Below are 19,858 nucleotides of genomic sequence, written 5' to 3'. Positions count from 1 at the left end.
CCCTAACCTCTGGCGGGAAAAGGTATACTGCCAATAACTTTTTAGAAATTATCAATTGTTATCGGGGGGAAACCCACGCATCATCACACACCTCATTTTATTTCTCAGATTCAGGAAAACTACAGGTAGTTTTTCCTCACCAAACATAATACCCCTTTTTGGTGGTACTCATATTATCAGAAATGTGTAAACATTTTCCATTGCCTCAATCATGTAACGTGTGGCCCTATTGGAAATCACGGTTGTCTCTTCACCGTCGACACAGGAGTCAATATCCGTGTCTGCGTCTGTATCTGCCATCTGAGGTAACGGGCGCTTTAGAGCCCCTGACGGCCTATGAGACGTCTGGACATGCACAAGCTGAGTAGCCGGCTGTCTCATGTCAACCACTGTCTTTTATACAGAGCTGACACTGTCACGTAATTTTCAACAGTACATCCACTCAGGTGTCGACCCCCTAGGGGGTGACATCACTATTACAGACAATCTGCTCCGTCTCCACATCATTTTTCTCCTCATACATGTCGACACAAACGTACCGACACACAGCACACACACAGGGAATGCTCTGATAGAGGACAGGACCCCACTAGCCCTTTGGGGAGACAGAGGGAGAGTTTGCCAGCACACACCAGAGCGCTATATATATACAGGGATAACCTTATATAAGTGTTTTTCCCTTTATAGCTGCTGTATGTTTTAATACTGCGCCTAATTAGTGCCCCCCTCTCTTTTTTTAACCCTTTCTGTAGTGTAGTGACTGCAGGGGAGAGCCAGGGAGCTTCCCTCCAACTGAGCTGTGAGGGAAAATGGCGCCAGTGTGCTGAGGAGATAGGCTCCGCCCCCTTTTCGGCGGCCTTATCTTCCGTTTTTCTGTATATTCTGGCAGGGGTTAAATGCATCCATATAGCCCAGGAGCTATATGTGATGTATTTTTTTTTTTTTTTTGCCATGTAAGGTATTTTTATTGTGTTTTATTGCGTCTCAGGGCGCCCCCCCCCAGCGCCCTGCACCCTCAGTGACCGGAGTGTGAAGTGTGCTGAGAGCAATGGCGCACAGCTGCGGTGCTGTGCGCTACCTTATTGAAGACAGGAACGTCTTCTGCCGCCGATTTTTCCGGACCTCTTCGCTCTTCTGGCTCTGTAAGGGGGCCGGCGGCGCGGCTCCGGGACCCATCCAGGCTGGACCTGTGATCGTCCCTCTGGAGCTAATGTCCAGTAGCCAAGAAGCCCAATCCACTCTGCACGCAGGTGAGTTCGCTTCTTCTCCCCTTAGTCCCTCGATGCAGTGAGCCTGTTGCCAGCAGGTCTCACTGAAAATAACAAACCTAATCTAAAACTTTCACCAAGAAGCTCAGGAGAGCCTCTAGTGTGCACCCTTCTCGTTCGGGCACAGAGATCTAACTGAGGCTTGGAGGAGGGTCATAGGGGGAGGAGCCAGTGCACACCAGGTAGTCCTAAAGCTTTCTTTAGATGTGCCCAGACTCCTGCGGAGCCGCTATTCCCCATGGTCCTTACGGAGTTCCCATCATCCACTAGGACGTCAGAGAAAAAAGAGGTGCAATGAGGTAGCTGTGTGACTAAGCTAAGCGACCCAAGTGGCAGACACAAACGCCTGGCCCATCTAGGAGTGGCACTGCAGTGTCAGACAGGATGGCACTTAAAAAAAATAGTCCCCAAACAGCACATGATGCAAAGAAAAAAAGAGGTGCACCAAGGTCGCTGGATGGCTAAGCTAAGCGACTCAAGTGGCCGACACAAACACCTGGCCCATCTAGGAGTGGCACTGCAGTGTCAGACAGGATGGCAGATTTAAAAAATTGTCCCCAAACAGCACATGATGCAAAGAAAAAAAGAGGTGCACCAAGGTCGCTGGATGGCTAAGCTAAGCGACCCAAGTGGCCGACACAAACATCTGGCCCATCTAGGAGTGGCACTGCAGTTTTCTAGGGAGAGGATGAGTGCTTCCATCCTCATGTGAAGCTGAACCACTAGCCATGAACCCTCAGCCGTTCCTTGCCACTCCGTGTCGTAAATGGCACATTGGCAAGTTTACGCTTCTCCTCAGACGATTTTAATTTACATTTTTGGGTCATTTTACTGAACTTTAATTTTTTGTATTTTACATGCTCTCTACTATGACATTGGTCATCGGCCTTGGCAGACGACGTTGATGGCATTTCATCATCTCGGCCATGGCTAGTGGCAGCAGCTTCAGCACGAGGTGGAAGTGGATCTTGATCTTTCCCTATTTTACCCTCCACATTTTTGTTCTCCATTTTTTAATGTGTGTAATTATATTCCAGTAATATATCAATAGCAATGGCCTACTACTATATATACTGCGCACAAAAACTTAAATGCACCACAGGTATGGATGGATAGTATACTTGACGACACAGAGGTAGGAAGAGCAGTGGCCTACTGTACCGTACTGCTATATATTATATACTGGTGGTCAGCAAAATTATGCACTGTCCTACTACTATATATATATACTGCGCACAAAAACTTAAATGCACCACAGGTATGGATGGATAGTATACTTGAAGACACAGAGGTAGGTAGAGCAGTGACCTACTGTACCGTATTGCTATATATTATATACTGGTGGTCAGCAAAATGATGCACTGTCCTACTACTATATATATACTGCGCACAAAAACTTAAATGCACCACAGGTATGGATGGATAGTATACTTGACAACATAGAGGTAGGTAGAGCAGTTGCCTACTGTACCGTACTGCTATATATTATATACTGGTGGTCAGCAAAATGATGCACTGTCCTACTATATATATACTGCGCACAAAAACTTAAATGCACCACAGGTATGGATGGCTAGTATACTTGACGACACAGAGGTAGGTAGAGCAGTGACCTACTGTACCGTACTGCAATATATTATATACTGGTGGTCAGCAAAATGATGCACTGTCCTACTACTATATATATATACTGTGCACAAAAACTTAAATGCACCACAGGTATGGATGGATAGTATACTTGACGACACAGAGGTAGGTAGAGCAGTGGCCTACTGTACCGTACTGCTATTATATACTGGTGGTCAGCAAAATTATGCACTGTACTCATATATACTACAATGCAGCACAGATATGGAGCGTTTTTCAGGCAGAGAATGTATAATACTGGTGGTCACTGGTCACTGGTCAGCAAAACTCTGCACTGTCCTCCTTCTATATAATACTGGTGGTCCCCAGTCCCCACAATAAAGCACACTGAGCACAGATATTTGCAGCACACTGAGCACAGATATGGAGCGTTTTTCAGGCAGAGAACGTATAATACTGGTGGTCACTGGTCACTGGTCAGCAAAACTCTGCACTGTCTTCCTCCTATATAATACTGGTGGTCCCCAGTCCCCACAATAAAGCACACTGATCACAGATATTTGCAGCACACTGAGCACAGATATGGAGCATTTTTCAGGCAGAGAACGTAGATATTTGCAGCACACTGAGCACAGATATTTGCAGCACACTGAGCACAGATATTTGCAGCTCACAGAGCACAGATATTTGCATCACACTGAACAAACTGAGAGAACGCTAGCAACGTCCTCTCCCTATCATCTCCAATGCACGAGTGAAAATAGCGGCGACGCGCGGCTCCTTCTATAGAATACGAATCTCGCGAGAATCCGACAGCGGGATGATGACGGTCGGGCGCGCTCGGCTTAACCGAGCAAGGCGGGAGGATCGGAGTTTGCCTCGGAACCGTGTAAAATGGGTGAAGTTCGGGGGGGGTTCGGATTCCGAGGAACCGAACCCGCTCATCACTATGCAGAACTACAGCTTCTTATTCAAAATTATGAAATCTGGTGTCTGTGCCCGCTTTACAACCATTTTCATGACCAAATGCTTGTTGTTCAAGGCAAATTGCAAGTGGGTGATATGTAAGTGACCACCCTGTGCGAGTTTTAAGTGTCAAATCTTTTGACCAACGCTGTTTAACCCTTGCACAGCTACAGCTTCTTATTCAAAATGATGAAATCTGGTGTCTGTGTCCGCTTTACCACCATTTTCATGGCCAAATGCTTGTTGGTCAAGGAAAATTGCAGGTGAGTGATATGTAAGTGACCACCCTGTGTGAGTTTCAAGTGTCAAATTTTTTGACCAACGCTGTTTAACCCTTGCACAGCTACAACTTCTTATTCAAAATGATGAAATCTGGTGTCTGTGTCCGCCTTGCCACCATTTTCATGCCCAAATGCTTGTTGGTCAAGACAAACTGCAAGTGGGTGATATGTAAGTGACCACCCTGTGTGAGTTTCAAGTGTCAAATCTTTTGACCAACGCTGTTTAACCCTTGCACAGCTACAGCTTCTTATTCAAAATGATGAAATCTGGTGTCTGTGCCCTCCTTGCCACCATTTTCATGCCCAAATGCTTGTTGGTCAAGGAAAATTGCAGGTGAGTGATATGTAAGTGACCACCCTGTGTGAGTTTCAAGTGTCAAATCTGTTGACCAACGCTGTTTAACCCTTGCACAACTACAGCTTCTTATTCAAAATGATAAATCTGGTGTCTGTGCCCGCTTTACCACCATTTTCATGGCCAAATGCTTGTTGGTCAAGACAAACTGCAAGTGGGTGATATGTAAGTGACCACCCTGTGTGAGTGTCAAGTGTCAAATCTGTTGACCAACGCTGTTTAACCCTTGCACAGCTACAGCTTCTTATTCAAAATGATGAAAACTGGTGTCTGTGCCCGCCTTGCCACCATTTTCATGCCCAAATGCTTGTTGGTCAAGGAAAATTGCAGGTGGGTGATATGTAAGTGACCACCCTGTGTGAGTTTCAAGTGTCAAATCTTTTGACCAACGCTGTTTAACCTTTGCACAGCTACAGCTTCTTATTCAAAATGATGAAATCTGGTGTCTGTGCCCGCTTTACCACCATTTTCATGCCCAAATGCTTGTTGGTCAAGGAAAATTGCAGGTGGGTGATATGTAAGTGACCACCCTGTGTGAGTTTCAAGTGTCAAATCTGTTGACCAACGCTGTTTAACCCTTGCACAGCTACAGCTTCTTATTCAAAATGATGAAATCTGGTGTCTGTGCCCGCCTTGCCACCATTTTCATGCCCAAATGCTTGTTGGTCAAGGAAAATTGCAGGTGGGTGATATGTAAGTGACCACCCTGTGTGAGTTTCAAGTGTCAAATCTTTTACCAACGCTGTTTAACCATTGCACAACTACAACTTCTTATTCAAAATGATGAAATCTGGTGTCTGTGCCCGCCTTGCCACCATTTTCATGCCCAAATGCTTGTTGGTCAAGACAAACTGCAAGTGGGTGATATGTAAGTGACCACCCTGTGTGAGTTTCAAGTGTCAAATCTTTTGACCAACGCTGTTTAACCTTTGCACAGCTACAGCTTCTTATTCAAAATGATGAAATCTGGTGTCTGTGCCCGCCTTGCCACCATTTTCATGCCCAAATGCTTGTTGGTCAAGACAAACTGCAAGTGGGTGATATGTAAGTGACCACCCTGTGTGAGTTTCAAGTGTCAAATCTTTTGACCAACGCTGTTAAACCCTTGCACAGCTACAGCTTCTTATTCAAAATGATGAAATCTGGTGTCTGTGCCCGCCTTGCCACCATTTTCATGTCCAAATGCTTGTTGGTCAAGACAAACTGCAAGTGGGTGATATGTAAGTGACCACCCTGTGTGAGCTTCAAGTGTCAAATCTTTTGACCAACGCTGTTTAACCCTTGCACAGCTACAGCTTCTTATTCAAAATGATGAAATCTGGTGTCTGTGTCCGCTTTACCACCATTTTCATGCCCAAATGCTTGTTGGTCAAGACAAACTGCAAGTGGGTGATATGTAAGTGACCACCCTGTGTGAGTTTCAAGTGTCAAATCTTTTGACCAACGCTGTTTAACCCTTGCACAGCTACAGCTTCTTATTCAAAATGATGAAATCTGGTGTCTGTGCCCTCCTTGCCACCATTTTCATGCCCAAATGCTTGTTGGTCAAGGAAAATTGCAGGTGAGTGATATGTAAGTGAACACCCTGTGTGAGTTTCAAGTGTCAAATCTGTTGACCAACGCTGTTTAACCCTTGCACAACTACAGCTTCTTATTCAAAATGATGAAATCTGGTGTCTGTGCCCGCTTTACCACCATTTTCATGGCCAAATGCTTGTTGGTCAAGACAAACTGCAAGTGGGTTATATGTAAGTGACCACCCTGTGTGAGTTTCAAGTGTCAAATCTTTTGACCAACGCTGTTTAACCCTTGCACAGCTACAGCTTCTTATTCAAAATGATGAAATCTGGTGTCTGTGCCCGCCTTGCCACCATTTTCATGCCCAAATGCTTGTTGGTCAAGACAAACTGCAAGTGGGTGATATGTAAGTGACCACCCTGTGTGAGTTTCAAGTGTCAAATTTTTTGACCAACGCTGTTTAACCCTTGCACAGCTACAGCTTCTTATTCAAAATGATGAAATCTGGTGTCTGTGCCCTCCTTGCCACCATTTTCATGCCCAAATGCTTGTTGGTCAAGGAAAACTGCAGGTGAGTGATATGTAAGTGACCACCCTGTGTGAGTTTCAAGTGTCAAATCTGTTGACCAACGCTGTTTAACCCTTGCACAGTTACAGCTTCTTATTCAAAATGATGAAATCTGGTGTCTGTGCCCGCCTTGCCACCATTTTCATGCCCAAATGCTTGTTGGTCAAGCCAAATTGCAAGTGGGTAATATGTAAGTGACCACCCTGTGTGAGTTTCAAGTGTCAAATCTGTTGACCAACGCTGTTTAACCCTTGCACAGCTACAGCTTCTTATTCAAAATGATGAAATCTGGTGTCTGTGCCCGCCTTGCCACCATTTTCATGCCCAAATGCTTGTTGGTCAATGCAAATTGCAGGTGGGTGATATGTAAGTGATCACCCTGTGTGAGTTTCAAGTGTCAAATCTGTTGACCAACGCTGTTTAACCCTTGCACAGCTACAGCTTCTTATTCACAATGATGAAATCTGGTGTCTGTGCCCGCCTTGCCACCATTTTCATGCCCAAATGCTTGTTGGTCAATGCAAATTGCAGGTGGGTGATATGTAAGTGATCACCCTGTGTGAGTTTCAAGTGTCAAATCTGTTGACCAACGCTGTTTAACCCTTGCACAGCTACAGCTTCTTATTCAAAATAATGAAAACTGGTGTCTGTGCCCGCCTTGCCACCATTTTCATGCCCAAATGCTTGTTGGTCAATGCAAATTGCAGGTGAGTGATATGTAAGTGACCACCCTGTGTGAGTTTCAAGTGTCAAATCTTTTGACCAACGCTGTTTAACCCTTGCACAGCTACAGCTTCTTATTCAAAATGATGAAATCTGGTGTCTGTGTCCGCTTTACCACCATTTTCATGGCCAAATGCTTGTTGGTCAAGGAAAATTGCAGGTGAGTGATATGTAAGTGACCACCCTGTGTGAGTTTCAAGTGTCAAATTTTTTGACCAACGCTGTTTAACCCTTGCACAGCTACAGCTTCTTATTCAAAATGATGAAATCTGGTGTCTGTGTCCGCCTTGCCACCATTTTCATGCCCAAATGCTTGTTGGTCAAGACAAACTGCAAGTGGGTGATATGTAAGTGACCACCCTGTGTGAGTTTCAAGTGTCAAATCTTTTGACCAACGCTGTTTAACCCTTGCACAGCTACAGCTTCTTATTCAAAATGATGAAATCTGGTGTCTGTGCCCGCCTTGCCACCATTTTCATGCCCAAATGCTTGTTGGTCAAGACAAACTGCAAGTGGGTGATATGTAAGTGACCACCCTGTGTGAGTTTCAAGTGTCAAATCTTTTGACCAACGCTGTTTAACCCTTGCACAGCTACAGCTTCTTATTCAAAATGATGAAATCTGGTGTCTGTGTCCGCTTTACCACCATTTTCATGCCCAAATGCTTGTTGGTCAAGACAAACTGCAAGTGGGTGATATGTAAGTGACCACCCTGTGTGAGTTTCAAGTGTCAAATCTTTTGACCAACGCTGTTTAACCCTTGCACAGCTACAGCTTCTTATTCAAAATGATGAAATCTGGTGTCTGTGCCCTCCTTGCCACCATTTTCATGCCCAAATGCTTGTTGGTCAAGGAAAATTGCAGGTGAGTGATATGTAAGTGACCACCCTGTGTGAGTTTCAAGTGTCAAATCTGTTGACCAACGCTGTTTAACCCTTGCACAACTACAGCTTCTTATTCAAAATGATGAAATCTGGTGTCTGTGCCCGCTTTACCACCATTTTCATGGCCAAATGCTTGTTGGTCAAGACAAACTGCAAGTGGGTGATATGTAAGTGACCACCCTGTGTGAGTTTCAAGTGTCAAATCTTTTGACCAACGCTGTTTAACCCTTGCACAGCTACAGCTTCTTATTCAAAATGATGAAATCTGGTGTCTGTGCCCGCCTTGCCACCATTTTCATGCCCAAATGCTTGTTGGTCAAGACAAACTGCAAGTGGGTGATATGTAAGTGACCACCCTGTGTGAGTTTCAAGTGTCAAATTTTTTGACCAACGCTGTTTAACCCTTGCACAGCTACAGCTTCTTATTCAAAATGATGAAATCTGGTGTCTGTGCCCTCCTTGCCACCATTTTCATGCCCAAATGCTTGTTGGTCAAGGAAAACTGCAGGTGAGTGATATGTAAGTGACCACCCTGTGTGAGTTTCAAGTGTCAAATCTGTTGACCAACGCTGTTTAACCCTTGCACAGTTACAGCTTCTTATTCAAAATGATGAAATCTGGTGTCTGTGCCCGCCTTGCCACCATTTTCATGCCCAAATGCTTGTTGGTCAAGCCAAATTGCAAGTGGGTAATATGTAAGTGACCACCCTGTGTGAGTTTCAAGTGTCAAATCTGTTGACCAACGCTGTTTAACCCTTGCACAGCTACAGCTTCTTATTCAAAATGATGAAATCTGGTGTCTGTGCCCGCCTTGCCACCATTTTCATGCCCAAATGCTTGTTGGTCAATGCAAATTGCAGGTGGGTGATATGTAAGTGATCACCCTGTGTGAGTTTCAAGTGTCAAATCTGTTGACCAACGCTGTTTAACCCTTGCACAGCTACAGCTTCTTATTCACAATGATGAAATCTGGTGTCTGTGCCCGCCTTGCCACCATTTTCATGCCCAAATGCTTGTTGGTCAATGCAAATTGCAGGTGGGTGATATGTAAGTGATCACCCTGTGTGAGTTTCAAGTGTCAAATCTGTTGACCAACGCTGTTTAACCCTTGCACAGCTACAGCTTCTTATTCAAAATAATGAAAACTGGTGTCTGTGCCCGCCTTGCCACCATTTTCATGCCCAAATGCTTGTTGGTCAATGCAAATTGCAGGTGAGTGATATGTAAGTGACCACCCTGTGTGAGTTTCAAGTGTCAAATCTTTTGACCAACGCTGTTTAACCCTTGCACAGCTACAGCTTCTTATTCAAAATGATGAAATCTGGTGTCTGTGTCCGCTTTACCACCATTTTCATGGCCAAATGCTTGTTGGTCAAGGAAAATTGCAGGTGAGTGATATGTAAGTGACCACCCTGTGTGAGTTTCAAGTGTCAAATTTTTTGACCAACGCTGTTTAACCCTTGCACAGCTACAGCTTCTTATTCAAAATGATGAAATCTGGTGTCTGTGTCCGCCTTGCCACCATTTTCATGCCCAAATGCTTGTTGGTCAAGACAAACTGCAAGTGGGTGATATGTAAGTGACCACCCTGTGTGAGTTTCAAGTGTCAAATCTTTTGACCAACGCTGTTTAACCCTTGCACAGCTACAGCTTCTTATTCAAAATGATGAAATCTGGTGTCTGTGCCCTCCTTGCCACCATTTTCATGCCCAAATGCTTGTTGGTCAAGGAAAATTGCAGGTGAGTGATATGTAAGTGACCACCCTGTGTGAGTTTCAAGTGTCAAATCTGTTGACCAACGCTGTTTAACCCTTGCACAACGACAGCTTCTTATTCAAAATGATAAATCTGGTGTCTGTGCCCGCTTTACCACCATTTTCATGGCCAAATGCTTGTTGGTCAAGACAAACTGCAAGTGGGTGATATGTAAGTGACCACCCTGTGTGAGTGTCAAGTGTCAAATCTGTTGACCAACGCTGTTTAACCCTTGCACAGCTACAGCTTCTTATTCAAAATGATGAAATCTGGTGTCTGTGCCCGCTTTACCACCATTTTCATGCCCAAATGCTTGTTGGTCAAGGAAAATTGCAGGTGGGTGATATGTAAGTGACCACCCTGTGTGAGTTTCAAGTGTCAAATCTGTTGACCAACGCTGTTTAACCCTTGCACAGCTACAGCTTCTTATTCAAAATTATGAAATCTGGTGTCTGTGCCCGCCTTGCCACCATTTTCATGCCCAAATGCTTGTTGGTCAAGGAAAATTGCAGGTGGGTGATATGTAAGTGACCACCCTGTGTGAGTTTCAAGTGTCAAATCTTTTGACCAACGCTGTTTAACCTTTGCACAGCTACAGCTTCTTATTCAAAATGATGAAATCTGGTGTCTGTGCCCGCTTTACCACCATTTTCATGCCCAAATGCTTGTTGGTCAAGGAAAATTGCAGGTGGGTGATATGTAAGTGACCACCCTGTGTGAGTTTCAAGTGTCAAATCTGTTGACCAACGCTGTTTAACCCTTGCACAGCTACAGCTTCTTATTCAAAATGATGAAATCTGGTGTCTGTGCCCGCCTTGCCACCATTTTCATGCCCAAATGCTTGTTGGTCAAGGAAAATTGCAGGTGGGTGATATGTAAGTGACCACCCTGTGTGAGTTTCAAGTGTCAAATCTTTTACCAACGCTGTTTAACCATTGCACAACTACAACTTCTTATTCAAAATGATGAAATCTGGTGTCTGTGCCCGCCTTGCCACCATTTTCATGCCCAAATGCTTGTTGGTCAAGACAAACTGCAAGTGGGTGATATGTAAGTGACCACCCTGTGTGAGTTTCAAGTGTCAAATCTTTTGACCAACGCTGTTTAACCTTTGCACAGCTACAGCTTCTTATTCAAAATGATGAAATCTGGTGTCTGTGCCCGCCTTGCCACCATTTTCATGCCCAAATGCTTGTTGGTCAAGACAAACTGCAAGTGGGTGATATGTAAGTGACCACCCTGTGTGAGTTTCAAGTGTCAAATCTTTTGACCAACGCTGTTAAACCCTTGCACAGCTACAGCTTCTTATTCAAAATGATGAAATCTGGTGTCTGTGCCCGCCTTGCCACCATTTTCATGCCCAAATGCTTGTTGGTCAAGACAAACTGCAAGTGGGTGATATGTAAGTGACCACCCTGTGTGAGTTTCAAGTGTCAAATCTTTTGACCAACGCTGTTTAACCCTTGCACAGCTACAGCTTCTTATTCAAAATGATGAAATCTGGTGTCTGTGTCCGCTTTACCACCATTTTCATGCCCAAATGCTTGTTGGTCAAGACAAACTGCAAGTGGGTGATATGTAAGTGACCACCCTGTGTGAGTTTCAAGTGTCAAATCTTTTGACCAACGCTGTTTAACCCTTGCACAGCTACAGCTTCTTATTCAAAATGATGAAATCTGGTGTCTGTGCCCTCCTTGCCACCATTTTCATGCCCAAATGCTTGTTGGTCAAGGAAAATTGCAGGTGAGTGATATGTAAGTGACCACCCTGTGTGAGTTTCAAGTGTCAAATCTGTTGACCAACGCTGTTTAACCCTTGCACAACTACAGCTTCTTATTCAAAATGATGAAATCTGGTGTCTGTGCCCGCTTTACCACCATTTTCATGGCCAAATGCTTGTTGGTCAAGACAAACTGCAAGTGGGTGATATGTAAGTGACCACCCTGTGTGAGTTTCAAGTGTCAAATCTTTTGACCAACGCTGTTTAACCCTTGCACAGCTACAGCTTCTTATTCAAAATGATGAAATCTGGTGTCTGTGCCCGCCTTGCCACCATTTTCATGCCCAAATGCTTGTTGGTCAAGACAAACTGCAAGTGGGTGATATGTAAGTGACCACCCTGTGTGAGTTTCAAGTATCAAATTTTTTGACCAACGCTGTTTAACCCTTGCACAGCTACAGCTTCTTATTCAAAATGATGAAATCTGGTGTCTGTGCCCTCCTTGCCACCATTTTCATGCCCAAATGCTTGTTGGTCAAGGAAAACTGCAGGTGAGTGATATGTAAGTGACCACCCTGTGTGAGTTTCAAGTGTCAAATCTGTTGACCAACGCTGTTTAACCCTTGCACAGTTACAGCTTCTTATTCAAAATGATGAAATCTGGTGTCTGTGCCCGCCTTGCCACCATTTTCATGCCCAAATGCTTGTTGGTCAAGCCAAATTGCAAGTGGGTAATATGTAAGTGACCACCCTGTGTGAGTTTCAAGTGTCAAATCTGTTGACCAACGCTGTTTAACCCTTGCACAGCTACAGCTTCTTATTCAAAATGATGAAATCTGGTGTCTGTGCCCGCCTTGCCACCATTTTCATGCCCAAATGCTTGTTGGTCAATGCAAATTGCAGGTGAGTGATATGTAAGTGACCACCCTGTGTGAGTTTCAAGTGTCAAATCTTTTGACCAACGCTGTTTAACCCTTGCACAGCTACAGCTTCTTATTCAAAATGATGAAATCTGGTGTCTGTGTCCGCTTTACCACCATTTTCATGGCCAAATGCTTGTTGGTCAAGGAAAATTGCAGGTGAGTGATATGTAAGTGACCACCCTGTGTGAGTTTCAAGTGTCAAATTTTTTGACCAACGCTGTTTAACCCTTGCACAGCTACAGCTTCTTATTCAAAATGATGAAATCTGGTGTCTGTGTCCGCCTTGCCACCATTTTCATGCCCAAATGCTTGTTGGTCAAGACAAACTGCAAGTGGGTGATATGTAAGTGACCACCCTGTGTGAGTTTCAAGTGTCAAATCTTTTGACCAACGCTGTTTAACCCTTGCACAGCTACAGCTTCTTATTCAAAATGATGAAATCTGGTGTCTGTGCCCTCCTTGCCACCATTTTCATGCCCAAATGCTTGTTGGTCAAGGAAAATTGCAGGTGAGTGATATGTAAGTGACCACCCTGTGTGAGTTTCAAGTGTCAAATCTGTTGACCAACGCTGTTTAACCCTTGCACAACGACAGCTTCTTATTCAAAATGATAAATCTGGTGTCTGTGCCCGCTTTACCACCATTTTCATGGCCAAATGCTTGTTGGTCAAGACAAACTGCAAGTGGGTGATATGTAAGTGACCACCCTGTGTGAGTGTCAAGTGTCAAATCTGTTGACCAACGCTGTTTAACCCTTGCACAGCTACAGCTTCTTATTCAAAATGATGAAATCTGGTGTCTGTGCCCGCTTTACCACCATTTTCATGCCCAAATGCTTGTTGGTCAAGGAAAATTGCAGGTGGGTGATATGTAAGTGACCACCCTGTGTGAGTTTCAAGTGTCAAATCTGTTGACCAACGCTGTTTAACCCTTGCACAGCTACAGCTTCTTATTCAAAATTATGAAATCTGGTGTCTGTGCCCGCCTTGCCACCATTTTCATGCCCAAATGCTTGTTGGTCAAGGAAAATTGCAGGTGGGTGATATGTAAGTGACCACCCTGTGTGAGTTTCAAGTGTCAAATCTTTTGACCAACGCTGTTTAACCTTTGCACAGCTACAGCTTCTTATTCAAAATGATGAAATCTGGTGTCTGTGCCCGCTTTACCACCATTTTCATGCCCAAATGCTTGTTGGTCAAGGAAAATTGCAGGTGGGTGATATGTAAGTGACCACCCTGTGTGAGTTTCAAGTGTCAAATCTGTTGACCAACGCTGTTTAACCCTTGCACAGCTACAGCTTCTTATTCAAAATGATGAAATCTGGTGTCTGTGCCCGCCTTGCCACCATTTTCATGCCCAAATGCTTGTTGGTCAAGGAAAATTGCAGGTGGGTGATATGTAAGTGACCACCCTGTGTGAGTTTCAAGTGTCAAATCTTTTACCAACGCTGTTTAACCATTGCACAACTACAACTTCTTATTCAAAATGATGAAATCTGGTGTCTGTGCCCGCCTTGCCACCATTTTCATGCCCAAATGCTTGTTGGTCAAGACAAACTGCAAGTGGGTGATATGTAAGTGACCACCCTGTGTGAGTTTCAAGTGTCAAATCTTTTGACCAACGCTGTTTAACCTTTGCACAGCTACAGCTTCTTATTCAAAATGATGAAATCTGGTGTCTGTGCCCGCCTTGCCACCATTTTCATGCCCAAATGCTTGTTGGTCAAGACAAACTGCAAGTGGGTGATATGTAAGTGACCACCCTGTGTGAGTTTCAAGTGTCAAATCTTTTGACCAACGCTGTTAAACCCTTGCACAGCTACAGCTTCTTATTCAAAATGATGAAATCTGGTGTCTGTGCCCGCCTTGCCACCATTTTCATGCCCAAATGCTTGTTGGTCAAGACAAACTGCAAGTGGGTGATATGTAAGTGACCACCCTGTGTGAGTTTCAAGTGTCAAATCTTTTGACCAACGCTGTTTAACCCTTGCACAGCTACAGCTTCTTATTCAAAATGATGAAATCTGGTGTCTGTGTCCGCTTTACCACCATTTTCATGCCCAAATGCTTGTTGGTCAAGACAAACTGCAAGTGGGTGATATGTAAGTGACCACCCTGTGTGAGTTTCAAGTGTCAAATCTTTTGACCAACGCTGTTTAACCCTTGCACAGCTACAGCTTCTTATTCAAAATGATGAAATCTGGTGTCTGTGCCCTCCTTGCCACCATTTTCATGCCCAAATGCTTGTTGGTCAAGGAAAATTGCAGGTGAGTGATATGTAAGTGACCACCCTGTGTGAGTTTCAAGTGTCAAATCTGTTGACCAACGCTGTTTAACCCTTGCACAACTACAGCTTCTTATTCAAAATGATGAAATCTGGTGTCTGTGCCCGCTTTACCACCATTTTCATGGCCAAATGCTTGTTGGTCAAGACAAACTGCAAGTGGGTGATATGTAAGTGACCACCCTGTGTGAGTTTCAAGTGTCAAATCTTTTGACCAACGCTGTTTAACCCTTGCACAGCTACAGCTTCTTATTCAAAATGATGAAATCTGGTGTCTGTGCCCGCCTTGCCACCATTTTCATGCCCAAATGCTTGTTGGTCAAGACAAACTGCAAGTGGGTGATATGTAAGTGACCACCCTGTGTGAGTTTCAAGTATCAAATTTTTTGACCAACGCTGTTTAACCCTTGCACAGCTACAGCTTCTTATTCAAAATGATGAAATCTGGTGTCTGTGCCCTCCTTGCCACCATTTTCATGCCCAAATGCTTGTTGGTCAAGGAAAACTGCAGGTGAGTGATATGTAAGTGACCACCCTGTGTGAGTTTCAAGTGTCAAATCTGTTGACCAACGCTGTTTAACCCTTGCACAGTTACAGCTTCTTATTCAAAATGATGAAATCTGGTGTCTGTGCCCGCCTTGCCACCATTTTCATGCCCAAATGCTTGTTGGTCAAGCCAAATTGCAAGTGGGTAATATGTAAGTGACCACCCTGTGTGAGTTTCAAGTGTCAAATCTGTTGACCAACGCTGTTTAACCCTTGCACAGCTACAGCTTCTTATTCAAAATGATGAAATCTGGTGTCTGTGCCCGCCTTGCCACCATTTTCATGCCCAAATGCTTGTTGGTCAATGCAAATTGCAGGTGGGTGATATGTAAGTGATCACCCTGTGTGAGTTTCAAGTGTCAAATCTGTTGACCAACGCTGTTTAACCCTTGCACAGCTACAGCTTCTTATTCACAATGATGAAATCTGGTGTCTGTGCCCGCCTTGCCACCATTTTCATGCCCAAATGCTTGTTGGTCAATGCAAATTGCAGGTGGGTGATATGTAAGTGATCACCCTGTGTGAGTTTCAAGTGTCAAATCTGTTGACCAACGCTGTTTAACCCTTGCACAGCTACAGCTTCTTATTCAAAATAATGAAAACTGGTGTCTGTGCCCGCCTTGCCACCATTTTCATGCCCAAATGCTTGTTGGTCAATGCAAATTGCAGGTGGGTGATATGTAAGTGATCACCCTGTGTGAGTTTCAAGTGTCAAATCTGTTGACCAACGCTGTTTAACCCTTGCACAGCTACAGCATCTTATTCAAAATGATGAAAACTGGTGTCTGTGCCCGCCTTGCCACCATTTTCATGCCCAAATGCTTGTTGGTCAAGGAAAATTGCAGGTGGGTGATATGTAAGTGACCACCCTGTGTGAGTTTCAAGTGTCAAATTTTTTGACCAACGCTGTTTAACCCTTGCACAACTACAGCTTCTTATTCAAAATGATGAAATCTGGTGTCTGTGCCCTCCTTGCCACCATTTTCATGCCCAAATGCTTGTTGGTCAAGACAAACTGCAAGTGGGTGATATGTAAGTGACCACCCTGTGTGAGTCTCAAGTGTCAAATCTGTTGACCAACGCTGTTTAACCCTTGCACAGCTACAGCTTCTTATTCAAACTGATGAAATTTGGTGTCTGTGCCCGCGTTACCACCATTTTCATGCCCAAATGCTTGTTGGTCAAGACAAACTGCAAGTGGGTGATATGTAAGTGACCACCCTGTGTGAGTCTCAAGTGTCAAATCTGTTGACCAACGCTGTTTAACCCTTGCACAGCTACAGCTTCTTATTCAAAATGATGAAATCTGGTGTCTGTGCCCGCCTTGCCACCATTTTCATGCTCAAATGCTTGTTGGTCAATGCAAGTTGCAGGTGGGTGATATGTAAGTGACCACCCTGTGTGAGTTTCAGGTGTCAAATCTGTTGACCAATGCTGTTTAACCCTTGCACAGCTACAGCTTCTTATTCAAAATGATGAAATCTGGTGTCTGTGCCCGCTTTACCACCATTTTCATGCCCAAATGCTTGTTGGTCAAGGAAAATTGCAGGTGGGTGATATGTAAGTGACCACCCTGTGTGAGTTTCAAGTGTCAAATCTGTTGACCAACGCTGTTTAACCCTTGCACAGCTACAGCTTCTTATTCAAAATGATGAAATCTGGTGTCTGTGCCCGCCTTGCCACCATTTTCATGCCCAAATGCTTGTTGGTCAAGGAAAATTGCAGGTGGGTGATATGTAAGTGACCACCCTGTGTGAGTTTCAAGTGTCAAATCTTTTACCAACGCTGTTTAACCATTGCACAACTACAACTTCTTATTCAAAATGATGAAATCTGGTGTCTGTGCCCGCCTTGCCACCATTTTCATGCCCAAATGCTTGTTGGTCAAGACAAACTGCAAGTGGGTGATATGTAAGTGACCACCCTGTGTGAGTTTCAAGTGTCAAATCTTTTGACCAACGCTGTTTAACCCTTGCACAGCTACAGCTTCTTATTCAAAATGATGAAATCTGGTGTCTGTGTCCGCTTTACCACCATTTTCATGCCCAAATGCTTGTTGGTCAAGACAAACTGCAAGTGGGTGATATGTAAGTGACCACCCTGTGTGAGTTTCAAGTGTCAAATCTTTTGACCAACGCTGTTTAACCCTTGCACAGCTACAGCTTCTTATTCAAAATGATGAAATCTGGTGTCTGTGCCCTCCTTGCCACCATTTTCATGCCCAAATGCTTGTTGGTCAAGGAAAATTGCAGGTGAGTGATATGTAAGTGACCACCCTGTGTGAGTTTCAAGTGTCAAATCTGTTGACCAACGCTGTTTAACCCTTGCACAACTACAGCTTCTTATTCAAAATGATGAAATCTGGTGTCTGTGCCCGCTTTACCACCATTTTCATGGCCAAATGCTTGTTGGTCAAGACAAACTGCAAGTGGGTGATATGTAAGTGACCACCCTGTGTGAGTGTCAAGTGTCAAATCTGTTGACCAACGCTGTTTAACCCTTGCACAGCTACAGCTTCTTATTCAAAATGATGAAATCTGGTGTCTGTGCCCGCTTTACCACCATTTTCATGCCCAAATGCTTGTTGGTCAAGGAAAATTGCAGGTGGGTGATATGTAAGTGACCACCCTGTGTGAGTTTCAAGTGTCAAATCTTTTACCAACGCTGTTTAACCATTGCACAACTACAACTTCTTATTCAAAATGATGAAATCTGGTGTCTGTGCCCGCTTTACCACCATTTTCATGGCCAAATGCTTGTTGGTCAAGACAAACTGCAAGTGGGTGATATGTAAGTGACCACCCTGTGTGAGTTTCAAGTGTCAAATCTTTTGACCAACGCTGTTTAACCCTTGCACAGCTACAGCTTCTTATTCAAAATGATGAAATCTGGTGTCTGTGCCCGCCTTGCCACCATTTTCATGCCCAAATGCTTGTTGGTCAAGGCAAATTGCAAGTGGGTGATATGTAAGTGATCACCCTGTGTGAGCTTCAAGTGTCAAATCTTTTGACCAACGCTGTTTAACCCTTGCACAACTACAACTTCTTATTCAAAATGATGAAATCTGGTGTCTGTGCCCGCTTTGCCACCATTTTCATGCCCAAATGCTTGTTGGTCAAGACAAACTGCAAGTGGGTGATATGTAAGTGACCACCCTGTGTGAGTTTCAAGTGTCAAATCTGTTGACCAACGCTGTTTAACCCTTGCACAGCTACAGCTTCTTATTCAAAATGATGAAATCTGGTGTCTGTGCCCGCCTTGCCACCATTTTCATGCCCAAATGCTTGTTGGTCAAGACAAACTGCAAGTGGGTGATATGTAAGTGACCACCCTGTGTGAGTTTCAAGTGTCAAATTTTTTGACCAACGCTGTTTAACCCTTGCACAGCTACAGCTTCTTATTCAAAATGATGAAATCTGGTGTCTGTGCCCTCCTTGCCACCATTTTCATGCCCAAATGCTTGTTGGTCAAGGAAAACTGCAGGTGAGTGATATGTAAGTGACCACCCTGTGTGAGTTTCAAGTGTCAAATCTGTTGACCAACGCTGTTTAACCCTTGCACAGTTACAGCTTCTTATTCAAAATGATGAAATCTGGTGTCTGTGCCCGCCTTGCCACCATTTTCATGCCCAAATGCTTGTTGGTCAAGCCAAATTGCAAGTGGGTAATATGTAAGTGACCACCCTGTGTGAGTTTCAAGTGTCAAATCTTTTGCCAACGCTGTTTAACCATTGCACAGCTACAGCTTCTTATTCAAAATGATGAAATCTGGTGTCTGTGCCCGCCTTGCCACCATTTTCATGCCCAAATGCTTGTTGGTCAATGCAAATTGCAGGTGGGTGATATGTAAGTGATCACCCTGTGTGAGTTTCAAGTGTCAAATCTGTTGACCAACGCTGTTTAACCCTTGCACAGCTACAGCTTCTTATTCACAATGATGAAATCTGGTGTCTGTGCCCGCCTTGCCACCATTTTCATGCCCAAATGCTTGTTGGTCAATGCAAATTGCAGGTGGGTGATATGTAAGCGATCACCCTTTGTGAGTTTCAAGTGTCAAATCTGTTGACCAACGCTGTTTAACCCTTGCACAACTACAACTTCTTATTCAAAATAATGAAAACTGGTGTCTGTGCCCGCCTTGCCACCATTTTCATGCCCAAATGCTTGTTGGTCAATGCAAATTGCAGGTGGGTGATATGTAAGTGATCACCCTGTGTGAGTTTCAAGTGTCAAATCTGTTGACCAACGCTGTTTAACCCTTGCACAGCTACAGCTTCTTATTCAAAATGATGAAATCTGGTGTCTGTGCCCGCCTTGCCACCATTTTCATGCCCAAATGCTTGTTGGTCAAGACAAACTGCAAGTGGGTGATATGTAAGTGACCACCCTGTGTGAGTTTCAAGTGTCAAATTTTTTGACCAACGCTGTTTAACCCTTGCACAGCTACAGCTTCTTATTCAAAATGATGAAATCTGGTGTCTG

This window comes from Pseudophryne corroboree, chromosome 1 (assembly GCF_028390025.1).
Source record: "Pseudophryne corroboree isolate aPseCor3 chromosome 1, aPseCor3.hap2, whole genome shotgun sequence".
Classification (NCBI taxonomy): domain Eukaryota; kingdom Metazoa; phylum Chordata; class Amphibia; order Anura; family Myobatrachidae; genus Pseudophryne; species Pseudophryne corroboree.
This window is presented reverse-complemented; position numbering follows the sequence as displayed.